The 21479-nt window shown below is 38.6% G+C and overlaps 1 protein-coding gene across 5 annotated transcripts in view; it reads right to left on the bottom strand.

Annotated features, from left to right (window-relative positions):
• Window positions 1-21479, bottom strand: part of SEMA6D (semaphorin 6D) — a 587975-nt gene that overhangs the window by 288068 nt on the left and 278428 nt on the right. For all 5 annotated transcript variants that reach the window (XM_055098813.2, XM_034938713.3, XM_008956829.4 and 2 more), the window contains one exon: window positions 15306-15377. The gene's annotated coding sequence lies outside the window, so the exon portion shown is untranslated. The remainder of the gene's footprint in view (window positions 1-15305; window positions 15378-21479) is intronic.

Genomic DNA, 21479 nt, shown 5'->3' with positions numbered 1-21479 from the left:
ATTAACAGTGGCTAATGAAAGTGCTCACAAAGTTGGGTGCACTGTAGAGAGTGGTGCCACATCTCTTGGCTACATGAAATATGGCACAGACAGCCATAGCACTGTGGCTCAGTGCTATGCCTATCTGCCTCTCTTGTGAGAGTTACAGGCTAGCTTTCTTGGGCTTTCTGCTATTTTTCTTGCAATGTGTCATCAGTTCTGGACAGTGGTCAAGCTAACTCAATTTAATGACATCATTCTAGAAAGCTGGATATATAATATAATGGAGCCTGCCATAACTGTCTTTGGCTTAAGTATTGTATGACTCTCTTTGGTATATATTTATTTGCGATTAAACCAGACTATTTCACTCTCTCTGCAAAATATTTTATTATGTGCCTGTTCCTGGTGATCTTCATTTTTTTTTTAATGGGGGTGGGTGTCAGTTATGTTTCTATCTAATTGTGGTCATTTTGTGTTTATTCTGTCTTCTGAAATATTAACTACTTCTCAAAAAATAAACCATGTTTAGATATCCTGAGAAACATAGATGTGACCAAAACTGTATTAGTTGGTTTCATTCAATGTGACCATTACTTTAATATTGACCTATAAATATTTATCTCTTTTGTGCCTGCCTTGCAGGTCATAATGACTCAGATTTTGACCACATGTATAATAATTCGTTTAGTCATAGTGACACAAATATGGCATTTATATCATTAAGAAATTGGTGAATCTCCTGTAGCATAAAAGCCACATACACATAAATGCCAATTTGAAGTGTTCTCTAAAGATTCGTAAGTATTCATAAATCATTACGTTATTTTAAGATATATTTGTCCAGTGTGCTGTGCTATAGACATCCTTATGTAACCCTTGACAAATAAATGGAAAAGGCTTAAAAAACAACCTTTCAAATCAATCAACTAGAATTGGGATTTATCCCACAGGACATCACATGGCATTCATTTTCTTCTCCAATCCCCACAACTGTACAATTTGAAACTTCTCTTTAAAATGACTATTCTCATGAGAGTGATAAAATTTAGGCTGTATTTTTATTTATTGTTAGGGAATGAGAAACAGAATTGAAAACAGGATATACATAGTGTAGGCCTTGCCTCCTTCTTGAATGTTATTATAAATTCAGAGGTTACTTGGAGCCTTAAATCTGATGGGATTCCATTTACCTGCCTGGATCTTCATGGCTTGAGTGACTCTGATTAGGGGATAAAATATTAAATTCATGAACTAACTGGTAATAATATCTTATATACTTGTGAAGAACTCCAACAATATTGGAAATAAAATAAACAATAGGATTCTAAGTTGCTGTGTGGCCTCTGAAACAAAATGTTTAATCAAAACCATAACCTGCGCTAATCCTCTTTGTGATGTTACATAGGAGGTGTTTCGAAAGTACCACAGAAATAGCCTTGCCTTGCTACTGCTGGCACAGGAATTTTAATAATGCTACACAGGAAGTGTCCCTAAATGGCTGTTGGTGAGGCAGGGATATTTAATGGTGCAACACAGGAAGTACCTCCTCACTGTTCCTGCTGAGATAATGTCAAAGTACTGCACGATGGAGAATGTTTTCAGCTTGGTGCCAGGCAGAAGATAACTCCTACTGCCAAAAAGAGACTGAAAATACCCTTCCTGCTGCCACAGTATGCTTAGAATGCTACAAAATGCAGAGAAAATGTTGATTGTGCCAAAAGGAACAGAGAGAAGGGAGCCCTCCTGTGTGGGAAGAGTTGCAGGGCCAAGACACTTCTGAGGCTAACAAGTAAAGCAGGCAACCTGCAGTTTGGTGAGATAAGCAAATATCTCTGCAAAGGTTCAACATGAAGTGCTCTTTAAGATTTTTGCACACAGGAAGACCAAGAATGTATCAACAAGGGCCCTGAAATCAGAAACCCACAACTGGTATGAAAGAAACGAAGCAGGGCATTTTCAGCAAACCAAAGAAGCTCCAAGAAACAGAAACAATAAGAGAGGGGAAGAGTTGAGACTGAGATAGCATAGCCAATATTCCTTGGCCATGAAAATGAAGAGATTTTTAACAGATCCTTACTTAGATAGGCATGAAGATGGAAAATTGAACTCTGCTGACTGATATTTATGGTTGTTCTATAGTAAATATAGTCCCCATGGTAACTGAATACTAAAATTCGTATAGTTCTCTCATTCCAGAGAGTAGGTTTAAACATTCAACAAATCCTTCTATGATTTTTAAAACATCCTGAGTTAAAAATCACATCCTGGTACTGTAATTGATAGAAATTTGAATGGACTATAAACTTGACTATTACAGTTAAGACTCTGGTGTCCTGAGTAGGCAAAACCAGGCAAGATGCTCTCTTCATCTTTTGGATGAATAAAGAAAATGAGCAGCCACAAATTTCATAAATTTATCCATGAAAGAAACATGGAGACTCCAATGAGCCAAATGTTCTGTCCTCATCAACTACTACCTAAATTTTCCTTTCCTGGAAGGTGACAAGGTCAGTATGTGAGTCAAGTTGATCAGTCTCTGGTCTCCTAAAAAACCGTAGCACATACCTTTGCAGTCTGAAGGGTCTATGGCTAGTGAGTCTTTATGATTAGAGAGGAGAAAATTATTTATAAATATTTTCAAGTTGTATGAGGTTTTCCAGCAAATATTCTGACAGTAGGTCAAATGGTGAAGATTTATAAAGGAATGACTCCAAATTCCCTCCATGCCCCCAAATTCCTAATAATCCTTATTCTATTATACATTTTCTAACTTTTACTGTACTTATCAACTTCTAATAAACTATTGATTATTTGTTATATCATCTGTTCATTGTTTGTCTTTCCCATTGTTAGAATTCACACACCAACAAGGGCAAGTATCTATATCTACTTTTTTCACTGATATATTCCAAGCTGCCAAACATATGCCGAATACAGAGTAATTTTTCAATATACACTTATTGAAAGTGTTGAAATAAGAGTTATCAACCTTAATATTTTATCCTCTCTCTAAGCCATTTCTATCTAGTTAATATGTTCCCATTAACATAGATCTAATGGATTAATAAATAACTTCTCACTTGTTTTTTATCAAAACAAGAAATCCTCCCACATTTTTCTATTACATTCTTGGAACAACTCTTTGTAGTTGCTTAGCTTTCTATGTTTCACTCATTTCCTATTCATCATTTTTCCTCATACCCTATGTCCATGTCATCCTATTCATGCTAATTAATATTAACACTAATATTAATGGTATCCTATGAATGCCATTTTATTAATGTTAATACATATCCTGCACGTGACTGGTACATAATGGCCCTTGTTGTATCATTTCTCTAAACCACGGACAGCATTTAGGTATCATGAGGCTTGCCTACTGAAATTGATCAGTAAAGGGTACCCAGAGGACTGTGTTGAGAAGGATTCCGGTGCCACTCCGAAAGCATTCTGCATTTGAATAGGGATGTATGTCATGGGACAGGTAATGATGGCATGTCATCCTCAGATTAATGCCTCATCAGCTCATACATTTAATGTAGCAAACCCCTTCATGATGTCCAAGTTTTAGTTCATTCCTCTTTACTATCTTTAATATAAAAGATTTTTAAAAATCTTCCTCAAAAATATTTTAATCATGCTTCTCTCCCACACATAATTTATAATGTTTCCCTGTTGTCATTATGTCTAAATATATCTTTAATCTAAATTCTAGAGAGATCAATTACTGAACCTTCCTTCCCCATCCTTAGAGACTTAATCATTTGTTTTCCCCACTCAGACTCCTTGCTCTAGCCAAAGAATCTGACTGTTTTCCTTGCATGCCTTGCTCAACTCTGTCCAACTCTCGTTACATGAGGTTGCATGCTGTACCTGAAACGGCTATCCTTTTCCTGGCCAAATACTTCTCTCATCTCTCGGAAAATAACTTCCAGGAGGCTTTCTGTAATTAACCAGACCTGGTGAGACACAGTTCCACTCTATCCAGCCTCAGGAATCCTATGTTCAGTCTTAACATAATTTTGTATACAAATATAGAGCTGTATCTTAAACAGGTAAGGCTGAATTATACATGACATGCATTTATGCTCCTCCCCAGCAGTAGGGTCAGGATTTAGCACATAAAAGGAAATAGTCGATGCTGATTACAATCTAAGGCAGAACAATCTTCCCTTCCTGTTCAGAGCACTGCAGTTATACTCAGAAATACAGCTCAATGGACTTGTGAGTTGGAGGTGATGGGACTGTCAGTGGCCTCACTTCAAGGCCAGATGTCTGGAAATTGCAATGGTTGTGACCTAAAACAGACTTGTATCCATCAATCTTGAATTCTTAGGAACACTCAGTCAAGGTCGGTTTGAGGAGAACCATGAGAAATATCCCACTGCACATAACTGGGGTTCAGGTGTCTAAAAAAGCATAAGAGTTTTAAAAGTTTGCTACTTTCTCAAATCCATCCTAACTCTTTTTAAATCTACCAAAAATACTTTTCTCTTCATGCACTTAAGTACAGAGCTACTCTGCAGCTATAAATGGGGGCAGCTGTGGAGTTCAAGATGACACAGCCAAAGCTGAGTATAGTTTTAGAACCCTGCAACTGGAAGAGTTTGTGGCTGCTCACCTCAAAAAGGTCTCTCTAAATCTTATCTAAGCTGCCCTCATCTACTGGAGACACTCTCTCCAACACTACCAAGAAATCTGTCATGGATCTGAGCCCTTACAGAGCCATTCAGAATGTACTGAGCACCTACAAAATTACAGCCATCATTCAAGACTCGGGGAATTTAATGCTAGATAATTCCTTGGGGGATGCTTTTAATCTTATAGTGGAGGCAGCCCTATAATTATATAATTTGACTATAATGGTATAGATCTAAGATGAAAGTATGATCAAAGGGCAATGAAAACACAAAGGTGCACATAACCCAGCCTGAGGTCTTAAGAAGGGCTTTCTGGAAGAGGCGATATCCACAACAGGTTTTCAGATTTAAATACGAGTTCACCAGGTGAAGAAAGACAACAGGGTTAGAGGAACTATGTTTATGTTATTATGGTTTTGTTACAAGGATACAAAGAGAATTAAGATGACTCTGTCTTCTCAAAAATGTTGTAGTATTACTGATGAGATGGGTCTAAGAATAAATAAACACAAGCTAAAATGGTTCAGATAAGAACCTTAGCAGTTCAGTGGCAGAAGCAGGGTGTGGAGGGGAGTGGATGAGGTAAGGGTGTGTCATTAATGTGACATGTGAGGTAGATCTTGAAATAAAGGCAGAATTTTGGTGTGAAAACAAATATTTGGGATAACATAAGCCAAGGAATAAAGGTGGGGAAGCTAATGAATGCAGAGGCCTCATGAAGAGCATTACTGAAATTGAAATGTAGAGGGTCTGAAGGAGAATAATGGGGAATCAGTTTCAACAGACAAGTTGCGCCTTGCTTGTGGGTAATCTTGACTGTCAGGGTGAGGTTATTCGACTTTGTCATGTCGACCATGGAGAACCACTGAAGGTTTCTGGGTGGGACAGTATTATGATTAGAGTTACCCATTAGATAGGAGATACCCATTAGCTAAAGTACCTAAAATAATCTGGAGATAGAAGAGATAAAATTGGGGAAGTTGTTCTGGAAGTTATTACTTTCATGCAGGTGAGAAATAAAAAGAACACAGGAAGTGCAATAAGAATGATAAGAAAATAGGGCCAGGTGCGGTGGCTAGTGCCTGTAATCCTAGCACTTTGGGAAGCTAGGGTGGGTGGATCACTTGAGCACAGGGGTTCAAGACTAGCCTAGGCAACAAAATGGGACCCCATATCTACCAAAAAAAAAAAAAAAATTAATCAGGTGCTGTGCTGTGGTTCCAGCTACTCAGAAGGCTGAGGTGGGAGGATTGCTCGAGTCCAGGCCAAGGCTGCGGTGAGCTATGATTACGTCACTGCACTCCAGCCTGGGTGACAGAGTGAGACTCTGTCTCAGAAAAAAAAAAAAAAAAAAATGATAAGAAAATAGTGAATTTAAGAAATGGTGCAGTATGTAATTAATGAAATTGCAAACCACTTACATTTGTCTGTAGATGTGTGCTTTCATTTGGGCAGAGGTTAGGGAAGTGGCATTTCTTTTTATAACCTCATTCCTTTGATAGCAAATGGCCCCTAGTCCTACAATATTATAATCACTCCATTATCAAGAAAAGATATTCCAATTAAGTCTTCCCAAAGGGTTGGTTTCCAAGTCACTACTCTAAAACTCCAACTTACTTTACATAGACATAATACAAATGAGATTGCCTCCACCCTCTTGAAGACAACCTCATAGAGTTGTCTTGATGAGATAATAAAGTAGGTAGTATATAAAAGATAATTGGTGCTTATACATTTATTAGTATTACTGGCAGTGTTCTTATGTATCAGTGACTAGGCCTAGCCTTCAGAAAAAGTCAACCTCAAAACTGAAATAAGGTTCTTAGTATTTAGCATCAAGCCTGCCTCTTACTGAACTTAGCATAGAGAAACAGGTTGAGGATGGAGATCCTGGATGGGCAATTAGGGAGGCTCCTACCCAACAACTGATGCTGTGCTCCAAACCGAGCAAGGCAGAAGACATGGAAGATTTCAAAAATGGACATTTTTGTCCCCCAGGAGCATATAACCAACTTGGTAATAAAAAAATTATATATGTATGAAGTAACTGTTGACCAAGACCAAGCAAGGATGAAGAATGTGGTTTACACTTTGAATACATAGAATGATGACTGATACGGTTTGGCTGTGTCCCTACCCAAATCTCACCTTGAACTGTAGCTCCCATAATCCCTATGTGTCATTGGAGGGACCAGGTTGGAGGCAATTGAATCATGGGGTGGTGGGGGATTTCACATGCTGTTCTCGGGAGAGTGAATAAATAAGTCTCATGAGATCCAATGGTTTTATAAAGGGTAGTTCCTCTGCACACTCTCCCTTGCCTGCCTCCATGTAAGATGTGCCTTTGCCCCTCCTTCGTCTTCTGTCATGACTATAAGGACTCCCCAGCCATGTGGAACTGTGAGTCCATTAAACCTTTTTTTCATTATAAAATTTCCCAGTGTTGGGTATGTCTTTATTAGTAGCTTGAGAACAGACTAATACAATGGCAAAGAAGGCTTCTGTGTTCATTATTCTCTTGCCATCTGCTGCAGTCAATCCTTGCTAAAGCTCTGACTAAGCCACCATTATTTCTGAAGGCTGTTTTTGGTTCCAGCTCCCTTCCTTCTACCCCATGCTATACCACAACACCCTGCCCTTGGCTCTTTGCTTTTACTGTACAGACTTCAGGGTTGCTTCATAAAGGTCTAATATTAGCCTGACCGTTCTGGTTAGCATTATTCTTTCTCTATAATATTTGTGGGACTTAAAGATGAACCACGCAGACAAGAACTTTAAACTCTGTTATTGCCCTTTGTTGACACTTTCAACAAGTTAATTGTCTGCTTGCCTTCCTGTAATTACTTTAATTACATGCCATTAGTGACCACTAATAAATGCAAGTGTGTTTGATTTTCATAAACCTTACATTCTTTGCCCATCTACAGAACTCTTCCAAGGCCTTCACATGCAGTCAAAATAGAAAGAGGCAAACCAAGCACATTCACATTTAACCTTTGGGGCTAAAGTGAAAAATAAAGGATAATTCATGAATAGGATAACTGTTTTCTACTGCTTCTGACACTGACTAGCATTCCCTCTATAGTGGTTACATATATACACTGTGTGCTCATTTATAAGACAGCAAAAGTTAAAAGGGGTTGAGAAATAAAAGCTGCCTAATTGCTGCTATTATCTCAACTCAAGGAGAGAATTGCTGGGTGATATTATGAGGATCGAAAAAACATTGAAGAGTTTATTGATGGAACACTTTTGCTGTAACTTCAAGCTACAGAAAATGAAGGTCATAATTTTAGTTTTTATGAACAACTGATTGGGCATTTACATAGAAAGAGCTGAACTATGAGGAGACTAAGCCAATATTCTCTTTAGCACAGTTTTCTAGATTACATCACAATATCTGGTACAAAAAACAATTTATCCAGTTATTGTCTTTATCCAGCTTTACCAATGAAGTACACTGCAAGCCTCAGAAAATGAATTGTATAGAGAATGGTTAGTTAAATACTTCTCACTGTGTCACCCAACCAAAAAGAAAAGGAAAAAAAAATTGGCAAAAAATCAAATTCTGTGGCTGTTGGCTGGTTTAGATAGTTGCATCACAATTCTCTTGCTTATTAAAACATTAAATACACCAAATTTATTTATGATGATAGCAATATGCCTTCCTCCAAATATAAAATGATGATTTCAATCCTTAATTACTGGAATTTGTGATTCACATTTTTTTCTTGTTGTAAAAGTGGGTTATTCCAGGTCATTCTTGATCTTTCCCTGCTACAGATTAATGGCAACACTTGAGTGGCAGCTGGCCAGGGTTGGGCATGTAAGCTCTTTATAGTTATGGAAAGGCATTTTTAATGTGTCTAAAATGAATGGCCCCAACCCGATAACCCCAAGAAGGTAATGTGCATGAGCACCAGGTGTTCCTCATTGCATACTCTATCCAGGTTATTAGGACGGGACTGATAACATAATTTACATGCAGCCTCCAGCAAGAGTTCATGTGGTATTTAAAAACACTCATCTTGTCAGAGGAAACAAAAACAAGTGCTACGCAATTAATTTCAGGGAAAGGGTATATTTTCCTGATATTTAAAAAAAAATCTAGTTTGTGAATCTAGTCAATACATTTTGGTTAAATGAATTAACATGCTGGGAAACATAAAATATATTCCACATTATGAAATGTCAGTTTTCTGATTCATCAACATTGATCCCACACCATGGACTTTTCATAAGTATACAATATGATCCTTTTACATGACTACTAAGTATTACGGTCTCCTGTTTCTTCAAGTACTGACACATTTTTGGATGAAAGATAGATTTGTATTTAAAGATACGACCTGACCAAGGGCTCTCAGAAAAGGAGGGAAGTACAGGGGTGCTAAGAAAATGAACTGACCAGAGTCAGGCAAAAAGTCTAGGAATTGGAGAAAAAGGAGTCTTAGGCCAGAGTAAATGGCATGAGTTCATGGGAGAAACAAACAACGGACTGAATTAAATCAGACAGTATGCCTGGGGTGTGTCAGCACTGCTTTATATTCATGCTCCCCCCACCCCCATTCCCAGTGTTTGTCTCTAAACAATTTTAGGCTTTTATTGAAGGAGATAGAGCATGAGGAAGGCTTTAAGGTGGATCATGGATAAGTGAAAGAAATACTACATAATTTTAAGCCATTTCTAAGCTCCACCATTAGTGGAAGAAATAGTACATAATTCTAAGCTGTTTCTAAGCTCCACCATTGGTTTCTGTTTAATTAAACCTGGAGATAACATATATGAAATTTTCAGATGCTTCACACACATAAAATGAGTACAATAATTAGGTCCATCTCCTTTTACTAAATAAAAGTTTATATTTTAAGATTATAAAGTTCACTTAGGATTCTTAAATGAACTCTTTAAATTAGCAAGATAAACATATCCCTTCCCAACCTGATCCTCAATAACTTTTGCAGTTCATTTCTCTACTCATCTTTCCATGAAATCTATGCTTCAACTAATTCCCAGCATTCTCAGTAAAGTTAAATGAATAAATGAAGTGCCAGCACCTCAAATACAGAGTTCTTTCCTGTCTACCTGCCTGTGCTGAGAATGCCCAACCTACTTCCTCTGCCTGGAATATGTTCCTGTCTCCCTCAGGATCCATGATAAATGTCCCTCCCCTGTGGCACAGGTTTCACCAACAATTCTCTTTGTTTTCACCACACTTTGCCCAAACTTCCCACTATAGGCCCTCCATTCAGCAGCACTGTCATAGATGAGACAACTCAAGGAAATTGCTCATGTATTCTTTCTGATCTTTAGCCAGGGCTGTTTAATAAATAAGCAATAAATAAAATAATACAGAGGCATTATTAGACTGTTAGAAAGGGGGGAAATTGAAGCAAGGGTAATCCAGTCCAATATATCATCCAAACTTTGGAAAAAGTAATTATTTTTTTAATTTATAGATAAAACTGATTTAATATCATGTTTTCAGACCTAATTTCAAACAAAATAATTAAGTTATCTAATAAGATCTGACTTACTATGAACTGGGATGCTGGCAACTTTCCTCTCTTTCAGCTTCTATTCCTCTACTGAACTCTGCGGCATGCAACTCTGTCCTTATCCGGAACTGCAAGCTCTCTTACAATGATTTAAAACATGAAGACTTGTTGAATTTAGGAATAAGGATTGAGTGTATGGGGGCTTTCCAGCTAGCATGCAGGTTGCCTACACAAACATTTAATCTGCCAACAAAGGAAGCGATATATGATACAGAAAAATGAAAATCAGATACGCTGCAAAGGATTCTACAGTTAGAATTCTTGAGTTTGAATAGAACCTTCAAGACACTCTGTGACAAGATTTAGCTATTCTAGGCCTTATTTTCCTCATTGAAAAATGGGGATGATACTTTATAGAGTTGTTATGCAACATAAATAAAATTATAAATGTAAATGACTTAGCACAACGCCTGGCACACAAACAGGGCTCAAATATATTGCTATTGGTATGATTATGATTTAGGCTTTTATTTAGGTAAATGAGAGCGCTTTCTTTTTTCAGCAAAAATTAATTGAATGTACACTAATTGCTTGGCACTTGTCAGGTCAGGCTCTATTATGCAAGCCACAAATTGGCACCTAAATATCAGTGACTTAATATCACAAAGGCTTATTTCTTGCTCATATTTTATAGCCAGTGAGGTGTCAGCAGGGACTCTGCTCCACAGAGTCACTCAAGGATCCAAGTTGAAGGAGACTCTATCACCCTGTAGCTATATCATCCAGAACACATGCCTGCTAGATGGCCATGAAATCATGCCGCAACATCGTACCATAGAATCATGAAGCACTGCATGAGAGCTTTCATTCTCTCAGTCTGCAAGTGACATTCGTATTACCTCCAATCGCACGTCATTGTCTAGAGTTGGTCACAGTGTCCTGTCTGATTGCAAAAGGGCCAAGGAATACAGGGAAAATGACAAAGGGACCATTTGCTGAGCATCACTGTTTTTGCCTCAATATTAAGCACTGAAGAAACAAATATAATGAAGACTTAGTGCCTCTTTGCATGTAGCAACTTGCATAGGTGTTAAATGGCTTTAATAAGTCAGTACCCACTAGAGGGATGCTGCACATATGAGTATTTCATTGAAGTCACACAAGACGCTTTGAGAAGAATCATATTTTAAGATGATTTTTAAAGTCATGTGACATTTGCTGTAAAAGATATACTTGTAAGTTTAAGACTTAACGCCACATACCCTTTGTGCAATAAGGTTTTCATTGCCTAGAAATAAAAGTGTAGTTTTTGTTTATGGTAATTTCATGGTATAATAGAAAAAAAACAAATATTGAGCAAACATTCTACAATTAATTAGGCCATTTACTCTTCAATCTACTTCTCTAAATTGAAAGGAGAGAGGCCTCTGGCTAAGATATTCTGACTCCAATTGTGACAGGGAGGGTCTGTCTTCCTCATGGCTCAGTGGTAAGCTTGCCTCAGGCAGCCCTCAGCTTCTTCTCAACTCAGTTCACTCCATGAGTCCAAAAGCAAGGCGACAAGCTGACAGGAACTCAGCTAGAATTCTTGGCCTTCTATTCAGCTTCATGAGCCAAAGGGAAAAGAGGCCACCTTCCAAGGTCCAGCCAGCTAGGAATTAAGCCTCCTTCTCCTTTTTTCTTCCTATACCATTGCCAGAAAGCCTGTGGACAGCCTTCCCAGGCTTCCGGCTTCCCTGGCCAGCTGGGAAAGGCACAGCCTTTCCAGAACCCGATGAGCTTGCCAACAATTTTTTTTTTCTTGCCCCATGTTAAGAGCCAGAATTGCGAGATTACAAAGCCACCATCACAATATAGTCACTAATAGATGTTTTAAGAGACCAAGGGGAAAGAAGGAGTTTCTGGGTCAAAGAAAAAGAAAGAAAATGATGAGTTTCGAGCAGTGTAGTCACGGTTTTTCAGAGTTTGCTGATAATCAGAGCAAACCTTTTCCTTTCAGGGGACCCCAGGCAGTCTGGAAGACGTGTCTCTGAAATCCGTTCAGAGCCATGTTTCATTAGTTTTATTTTATGAGAAGCTTTCTTTTTAAGCATTAACCCCAATTCTCTAACGCATGAAAAATTTAAGTTCATACTTTATGAAGAGGCATAATGCTGGTACCAAATCTCTATTTTACATATAGACTTCCTGAGGACTTGATGGAGAGCCAGCTAGTGACTCTCTTTCTTTCAGAGTGTGTAATGTGAGTCAGGGGACTTGAGCATAATTACTGGCTTTGACAGGTGATGTAGATGACTTCCAAAGTTGGCCTTGGTGTCTCTTGGCTCAAGAACTCCCCTGGCCCAGCCACAGACCCTCTCTCAAGAGGTACCGACTCTCTGATTTGGCCTGGTATTATCAAGGGTCCACTGGCTCCACAAATCCTAAATCTTCTCTAGCCCCGGTTTTGGACTGGAACCAAAGCTGCCTCTGCAGTGGCTGAGGGGAAGGGCCCAGAGTGCAGTGGGTACTGCCAGCTGTGAAGTGAGGTTGAGGCTGCCACTCCTTTCCAGGGAGACCTGTCTGCCTCCTCCTCTCATCTATGTCCCCAGTCTCACGGTTGTCCAAAGGATTAGCAAAGCATTTTCTTTTCCTCAGACTGACCCTAGAGAAGAGGTAGAGTCTGAATGTCTCTTTTCCAGGAAGTTCCCATGACTCTTTGGAGAGCAGAGTGCTGTCTAACTTATCACAGTTACAGTTTCAAATGGCAGGTACTACACAAAACATTGGAGCTGTCTTTCTCCAGAAAAATGGGTGTCATTTGCTCTATTATCTGCATAACTATAAGCAACCAGGCAAGTAGTCCTTGACAGAACAAAAGCATCTTAAACCTAAAAAAAGTGATTCTACCTCCTACCTTAGACTTCAGAATCCAGTTCCAAAAATCAAATCAATATTTTCCACATTGAACAATTTCAGGATTCAGTCTTCACCTATCTCTCCCTTATATATGTGTATCTCATTTAATCCTCAAATCTACTTTTTATATCAATGTTATTGGTATTTTTATTGATATTTTTGATATTTTTAATATGTTATTGATTTCTTCTAAAGCTCAGAAGAAATGAAGATACACAAACCACAAGATTAATGCCACATAGATTATAAGAGATGGAGGCAAGATTTGACACCAGTTCTCTTTGGCCACAAAGCCCCGTGTTCCTTCTATTACATGGAGGCATCCACATTCCTCCAATAGAGTTCCAGGGTCATTTTGAATTCCCTTTTAATATCTTTTCTGTTTGAGAGAAAAATAAATTGCTCCTGCTCTTGTGATTTGGAAAGCATGGCCTACCGATAATTAGGGCATGAGGACTTAGTTCTAATTCTAATACTGCCAGTAGTGCAATAAGTGACTTAAGCAAGACATGGCACATTCCGGGCAGCCGTTTTAAAAATGCCATCCATCTTTAACTTGTTTTGATTTCTCTATACAACAGGGGCTATTAAAATACACAGGATTTAGAGCCCACGCTAGTGTCTAATCCGGCAGCACTTTGGCCCCTTTGAGAATCGAAATGGCAAAGCCAAGGTAATATGGTTTCAAACTTCAGCTGTCCTGCGTGGCTCCTATCAGTCACAATTGCCTTCTTGCTTTTTGCTGATCTCACTTAACCTTGCGCTTTCCAAGGATAAAGTATTTGTGTCCTCTATCTATTATCTTTTCTCTCCCTCCATCCCCTTCCCCCTTCCCTCTCTCTCTTTCTCTTTTTCATGTGTGTGTGTGTGTGTGTGTGTGAGAGAGTGAGAGAGAGAGAGAGAGAGAGAGAGAGAGAGAGAGAGAAAGAGCACAGCCAGGTAGAACTCTGATCACCGGAGGTTGGTATATTTCAGGAATTGTCTTCCATTCTCCTGACACACATTTGTTAAACTCAGATGTTACTACTGGCATTTTCTTTCATAGACATGCCTCCTCGCTCTCTTTCCAGGAAGATACTTAAAAATCAAAAGCAGCCTACCTTGTAATCTAGCTCCTCCCACTAGGCCCAGCCCCTAGTCTGGCTCAAATACCAAGGAATATGGGCCTATCTGCCAGGCTGCTCTCTACTGCCATCTCATGGTAATTCAGCCTCTCTCAGAGAATCAACCTTTCAGTAGGTGCAGACCCTCACAGGAGACAGAAATCATAAAGGCTCATGTCTGCCAGAGCAGCAGTCTTTACGACAGATTGTATAGGACATAAAGGCTGAAAATATCAAGAAAATTACTGAAGGCGTTGAATGTTTAAGCAAGGTGTATATCATAACTTGATTTCAAAAAGTAACAATTAAGAAAGTATGACTTATGACAGAAGGTGAATCCTGAATCAGAAAGACCCATTTCTCGGGGGGAAAGTGGGAGTTTGAAACATACCAGAATCTTGAAGATACATTTATGGAGATGAACAAACTGAAAACATCACTAAGAGTCAGCAATGATTTCAACACAATGACTAGGACAGTGCGTCAGTGTCTCAGAGTCTGTAAAAGCAAAGTCACAATGAAGTCCACTCAGTCACCCAATGCCATGTCACTGTGTGCGTAGAACTGTCAACTGCCCTGGCCCTGCTCCCACCAACATTCATGAGGAACAGCAGTCACATGTCCAGTCACAGACTCTCTCTGGCACTTGGCTGCTGCTTCTCCCATCATTTGATCATAATTTGGAGTATTTCCATCTATAGGCATCATGCAACTTGCCTTCCTGTGTGGCTGCTTAACAGACAAGGCCATTACAGTATACACATTTGGTTATGAAAAGAACACACTTTACATTGAATAAAATTTGGAAACACCCCACAAAGGACTGTCAGTGTATGGCATGCAACTCACTGACCTAGGTTATGATTCAAACGGTGTGCTTGGGCAGTGCTTTTATTATTTATCTTTATTCTCCTCCTATTATATATTTTTTTAAATTGGCAAAGAGGGTTTAGATAATAATAATAATACTTGTAGTTTGAGCTGTATTAAATCAAGAATCCAATCTGTAAAGCTAACCCAACCTGACCACTTAGTCAAGCTCGTCTAATGCCAATTTGAGGCAAAAATCAAGATTAGGTTAAATATTTCCCTAAAGGAATGAATCTTCCAAGTTCAAACTTAAATCAAACAGCAGTATCATTCCATGCAGAAGAGACATAATTGCAAAAAAGTTCATGCCTTACCTCCAGGAGTCTTGGGCTTCCAGAGGGCTTCAGGCTGTTGATTTGCGAACAAGAGATCCAGGATTACGCATTCTACAGTAAATAGAAAAAAAAGAACAAAAATATATTGGGATAGTTACAAATGCTGTGAAAATGTGTCACCTACAGACTACTAAAAAAAGAGAAAATAAATGGGAATTAGGTTCATAATTCCAGTTGATATAAGCAATTCTAGGCCTTCAATCAAAAAGATTTCTCCATGCAAAACTTAATAAGTAATCCAACAGTGTTGACCAGGGCCTGACAAAACATATGACATGGTTATTGTAGGTAAGCAAGACTATTAGGTGGAACAAGGACATGGAATAAAGTAACACCAAGGCACACCGTAGCAAAGTTATTTCCTTTCCAATAATTACAATTAGTTCATAGGAAAAGTCTTATTTTGGTTAAGGTATGTCTCTAAACTGTACTAATCTCTCTTTTAACTAATTTGGGTATTGGCAGACAAGATTCAACTAGAATTTATTAATAGGGTTTTTTTTTCATTGCATTTGTATTTATATGTCTTCTATTTACCATCTGCAGGACACTGTGAGGAGGAAGTTGTGAGAAGTATGCAAAGTCTCGTGGAGTTTATAATCATGTACACACTTTTCTGAGAGGAGAAATAAAGTATTTCCTTATAAAATGGTTTTTAACTTAAGTGTGAGTAAAGTAAATCTTAAGTAAATATTAACACTTTTAATATATCAACATACAAAAGATCTTAAAAGTAGTAATAAGTGACTGAGTTTGGGAAATAGAATTTTCATGAAGAAGGGAGGTAAGCATACCTGGGAGATTGGAAGCTAAATGAAGACAGAGTCAAGGATGTCTTTGTTAATTTTATCTCCAATATCTAGCAAAGTACATGGCATATGATAGGTATTTGATAAATACTTTTTCAATAGATGAGCAAATAAACACTTTCTGGAGAATCTGGAGGATGTTTAAATGTCTGATCTACTGATGGGCATGAAACAGGGCTTGCCTATTATTGTAATTCTAATATCTGGAATTGTTAATCTAACAGTACTCTGGGAATACTTACTGCATATATAACTGAACAGGTTGAAGTGTCCTGATTTCTTAACATTTCTCAAAAAGAAAAGGAAAATGAAAAAAACTGAAGACAATTTTGAAGTCCTCCCCCCACTAAACACACACACACATGCACATGCGTGCACATACACACACACAAACACACACACACACACACACACCTTAAAGCAATTGTCCTCAGGCATTCCAAGGCAGGAAATCCGCCCCTGGTTGAGGCAATAAGGGGGTGCACTGCCTGTTAAGAGTTTCAAAATCATAATAAAGTTCAATTAAAAGTTGATTTGCTTTTTATCATCACCTTGCACTGATAATTCTCAATCATGTCAGTGATAAAATACTCCTTCCTCTGGGCAGATAGCTCCCACTACTCACTATGCCATTGAGTTCAGAAAAGATGGGTTATTTACTTAAAACAGGTAAGAAATTATGCTGACAGGAAATTTGGCAGTGACAGACTTTCCGTACCCAGAGACCTCAAGAGTTCAGGGGCCAATGAAAAGGAAAATCCAGAACTTTCTACATAAAACATTCCAAGAAAGTCTAGACAGGGTGGAATAGGAGGAATTGGTCTTGGAAATCATTCTGAATGGCTTCCTAGTGTGTTGATGAGGGTGAGCGAATGCAGCCCAGGGGAAGGGCTACTCCCTTTAGCCTGAGTGTCTAATAGTTGTGGGCAATTTTATCTGTACTATTCAAACCTGGATATTGGATATTAACAATTCAATCTGTGCTTTATTGATCTTTTCTGTAGACGATAAGTAAGGAAAAGTGCCGCTTTAATAATTGCACAGCCTGTCAACAGCAAAATATGTAAAATAAAGGGTTTTGATAAGCAGGTGATCTTTCGGAAGGTATTGGGTTAGCTGCTCTTGATAACTCCCCCTTTGCTGTGAACTCGCTCCACATAACACAGCTCACTTCATATCTACAGCTGCCTCTTCTGAGGTTAGCCACCATGGCTGACCATGGCCCTTGGTGACTTGTGTCCTTTCTCAGAGCTGAGCTTTCACCCACTTACACTGAGTACCATGAGTAGGACAATTCTTGCTCCTCATTGCCTGTTTCCCTGCAGAGCTAGTGCTCAGACACTTGTTTCCACACCATTTTACCACTTCTTTGATTGCAGTGGTTGAAACAGTCTCCATTTCTACTAATGCTGTTAATTCAGGATAAATTCTGCTATCATGAGAAAACACCAGTAATGGAAATCACTTTCAGCTGTAACTGCATTTTCAATGATGAAGAAACATAGGTATGAACACACACACACACCCACACACACACACACACAGTAACATATATTTAAATTAGAAACAAGGTTGAAGTTGCTAATTTTCTTGATTGTACTGTATTTCCAACAAGAAGGCAGTCAAATCTAGTGCAATAAGTGACAATCAGTGGCATAAGACCATTATTTACATAACATATGTATTGGCCTATGCTTCACCAAGCACTGTGACATTAACTGTCTCAAAACAATCCTGTCGGTATTACAATATTATTATAGTATAATTTTTATACTACAGATGAGGGGAAACACTAAGGCCATAAAATTAAAGACAATTTTTCCAGATCACATCACTAGTAGGGGAAGGAGTTCAAACTGGTCTTCTTTCTGCTTCCTAATGGAGCAGGCACATTTACTAAATGGCACCGATGCTGCCGGTGTAGGTCTTACAGAAATAATTACGACAGTGATAAAGAACTATATCAATGATCTCTTAGCATCCTGGCAGGCAAAGAAAAGAGACAATGAGTTAATCCCTAGCAAAATGCCATGATGTGTAAAAAAGAGAGAAACAGCTCCACTTCCATTTCGCAAGCACCTAAGTCAGCGCTTGCAAAGTTATCCCTAATTCAACAGCTTTTTTTTCCATCCCTTCCTCTACTTCTCAATCTACCATTTAGCTAACATTTTCCAGTAGTTAGTTTCCAGAAATTTGCCAACATTCTTGCATATTCAGCCTTTAAACATTAAATGAGAATACACAGGATATATGGCCTTATGTCAATCTACCTGCTCTACATTGCCTCTTCTAGCAAGCATTAGCATTAATACCGACATGTTTACATCATAATTACTTTAATTTCCTTGGCCCCAACCAGACCCGGAGTGTGTCAATCCACAGTGATTTCCAGGGTGGGGAATGATAACTGGTCTATGAAACATAAATTACAATAAATGCTTGGAAACTTGGCATATCACTTCTAAAATGATCTCAGCCTTGTAGCAGGGAGGGCACAAGCCTTTTACATTGATATGGGTAACTCACAGTTTTCCAGGTCTTCATGTTCTCATTTCTAAACAAGAACAAAAATTATTATCCTTGTGAAGAAAAGGGAACCCTTATATACTGTTAGTGGAATTTTAAATTGGTACAACCATTATGAAAAAGGTGTCAAGGTACCTCAAAAAAACTAAAAATAGGCTGGGTGCAGTAGCTCATGCCTGTAATCCCAGCACTTTGGCAGGCCAAGGTTGGTAGATCATTTGAGGTCAGGAGTTTGAGATCAGCCTGGCCAACATGGTGAAACCCCACTTCTACTAAAAAAAAAAAAAAAAAAAAAAAGCCAGGCGTGGTGCCACACTCCTATAATCCCAGCTACTAGGGAGGCTGAGGCAGGAGAATCACTTGAACCTGGGAGGTGGAGGTTGCAGTGAGCCGAGATCACTCCTCTAAGCTGGAGAGCCTAGAAGACAGAGCAAGACTCCATTTCCAAAAAAAAAAACACACACACACACTTAAAAATAGAACTGCCATACAGTCTAGCAATTCCACTTCTCGGTATATATTCAAAGGAAATGAAATTATTAATGATACATTAAAGAGATATGTGCACTCCCACATTCTTGTAGCATTATTCACAATAGCCAAGATATGAAAACAACATAAGTGTTCACCAGGAGATGACTGGATAAAGAAAATTTGATAAATATTTACAATGGAATATATTACTCAGCCCTTAACAAAAGGAAAATCAGCCATTTGTGTCAACATGAATGAACTTTGAGGACACTATGCTAAGTGAAACAAGCCAAACACAGAAAGACAAATACTGCATGATCTCACTTATAGGTAGAAACTAAAGAAGTCTAACCTATGGAAACAGAGTAGAAAAGTGGGTGCTACAGGCTAGAGGGTGGGAGTAATGGAGGGATTTTTGTCAAAGGGTACAAAATTTCAGTTATAAAATGAACTAAGTTCCGAACATCCAATATACAACATGGAAACTACAGTTAATAATAATGTATTGCATCCTTGTCATTTGCATATAGAGTACATCTGAAGTGTGCTTACCACACACAGAAAAAAATGGTAACTATGTGAGGTGATGAACATCTTAATTAGCTTGATTGTAATTATTTCACAATATATATGTACATCAAATCATTTTGCATATCTTGAATACATACAATTTTTGTTTGTCAATTATACCACCTATAAAGCTGGGAGAAAATAAAAATACATTCTTTTCTTTATCTTTTCTATGAAAAGTTACAAATATGAACATTTTGATATCAGAAAAGCATGTCAAGTTCCCTGGAGAAAACCAATAGGTAATATTATTGCAGAATTGGCAAGACCCTTTACTGGTGAATTAGTCCATTCTCGCATTGCTATAAAGAACTACATGAGACTGGGTAATTTAGAATGAAAAGAGGTTTAATTGACTCAGGTCTGCAGTCTATACAGGAAGCATGGCTGGGGAGGCCTTAGGAAGCTTACAATCATGGTAGAAGGCAAAGAGAAAGGAGGCACATCTTACATGGCAGGAGAAGGAGGAAGAGAGAGAAGGAGGAGATGCTATGCACTTGTAAACAACCAGATCTCATGAAAACTCACTATCATGAGACCAGCAAGGAAAAAGTCCGCCCCCACAATCAAATCCCTTCCCACCAGGCCCCTCCTCCAATACTGGGGATTACAATTGGACTTGAGATTTGGGTGAGGACACAAATCCAAACCATATCAACTGGGTTTAGAACATAAAGTCAGAAACTTTTCCCCTTTATAAGTTATACAATAATTTAGCCACCTAGCAATGTTGCAAAGCTAAGTCTAGGCAGTAAGAATTTTAACTGGGATGTGGACAACTATTTGCCCACTTCTTCTTGTACAAACATCTATATTTAGGGGCTTATTATTAAGAACCAATTAATAGTAAAAGAGGTTAGAGTTAGAGGCCAAATAGAAATGATTGAAATTTTATGAGGAATGTTTCAATATTTCTTACACATTACAAATCCAGATACACATTGGTCAAAATGCATCTACTGACTACCTGCTGTGTTCAAAGCACTGTGAGTACAAGACAGAAGACGATCTTGTGTTTATCGAGTACCTACTATGTTCTAGGTGCTGTGCAAGGCACATTTAGTTGTTGTGTATCTGTGAGTGGTGAGGGGAGTCAGGGAGTACCAGGAGGTGTAATAGGAGAGAAACAGAGTATTCTAGCTTGAGGCTCACTTTAATTTATCACTGGGATTCATACATATCTGGCAAACTTGTGAAATTACCTGATTATTTGCAGAAGAAACTTAAGAGTCTCTTAATAGAGTAAATTCAGGCAAACCCCCACTTGGTCCATGACAGTGCCTTTTATCAGTGGGGTGGAGCAATCCATGGGACTGTCACTTTTATTTGTGTTCTGACCTAACTTTGTATGGACTCATATATTAACATATGGTACTCATCCATTAAGAGGTATTTAAATTAAAAGGTTAGAGAGAAAGAGTCTTTCCATTTTGACAAGGGTGCATTTTGACAACCTCCATGTGGTTTGTGCACATGGAGGACTATAAATAATTCGATAAAATTTTAGCTCCTTGAGGGCTTGACTAAATCAGTCACACTACAGTGGTGGCAGGGAATTAGCTACCATGCCTGCATACTGGCACCTCCTCAAACCAACCATCTTATAAGAGCAAAAAGCCAGGCCCAGATGTGGAATACACTGTTGGCTGATCTGGGAGCATCAGGAGTCCTTGGCATGTACTGGACACTGGTGGCAGTGGTTCGGCATGAGGCAGAGACAATGGGTATCACCAAAGGCACCTGAAGCAGGATGGGTGCCTTTTCTTAATGAGCA

The sequence above is a fragment of the Pan paniscus genome, chromosome 16, assembly GCF_029289425.2.
Source record: "Pan paniscus chromosome 16, NHGRI_mPanPan1-v2.0_pri, whole genome shotgun sequence".
Classification (NCBI taxonomy): Eukaryota; Metazoa; Chordata; class Mammalia; order Primates; family Hominidae; genus Pan; species Pan paniscus.
Note: the sequence above shows the minus strand (reverse complement) of the source record. Positions and strands in the feature narration are given on the sequence as shown.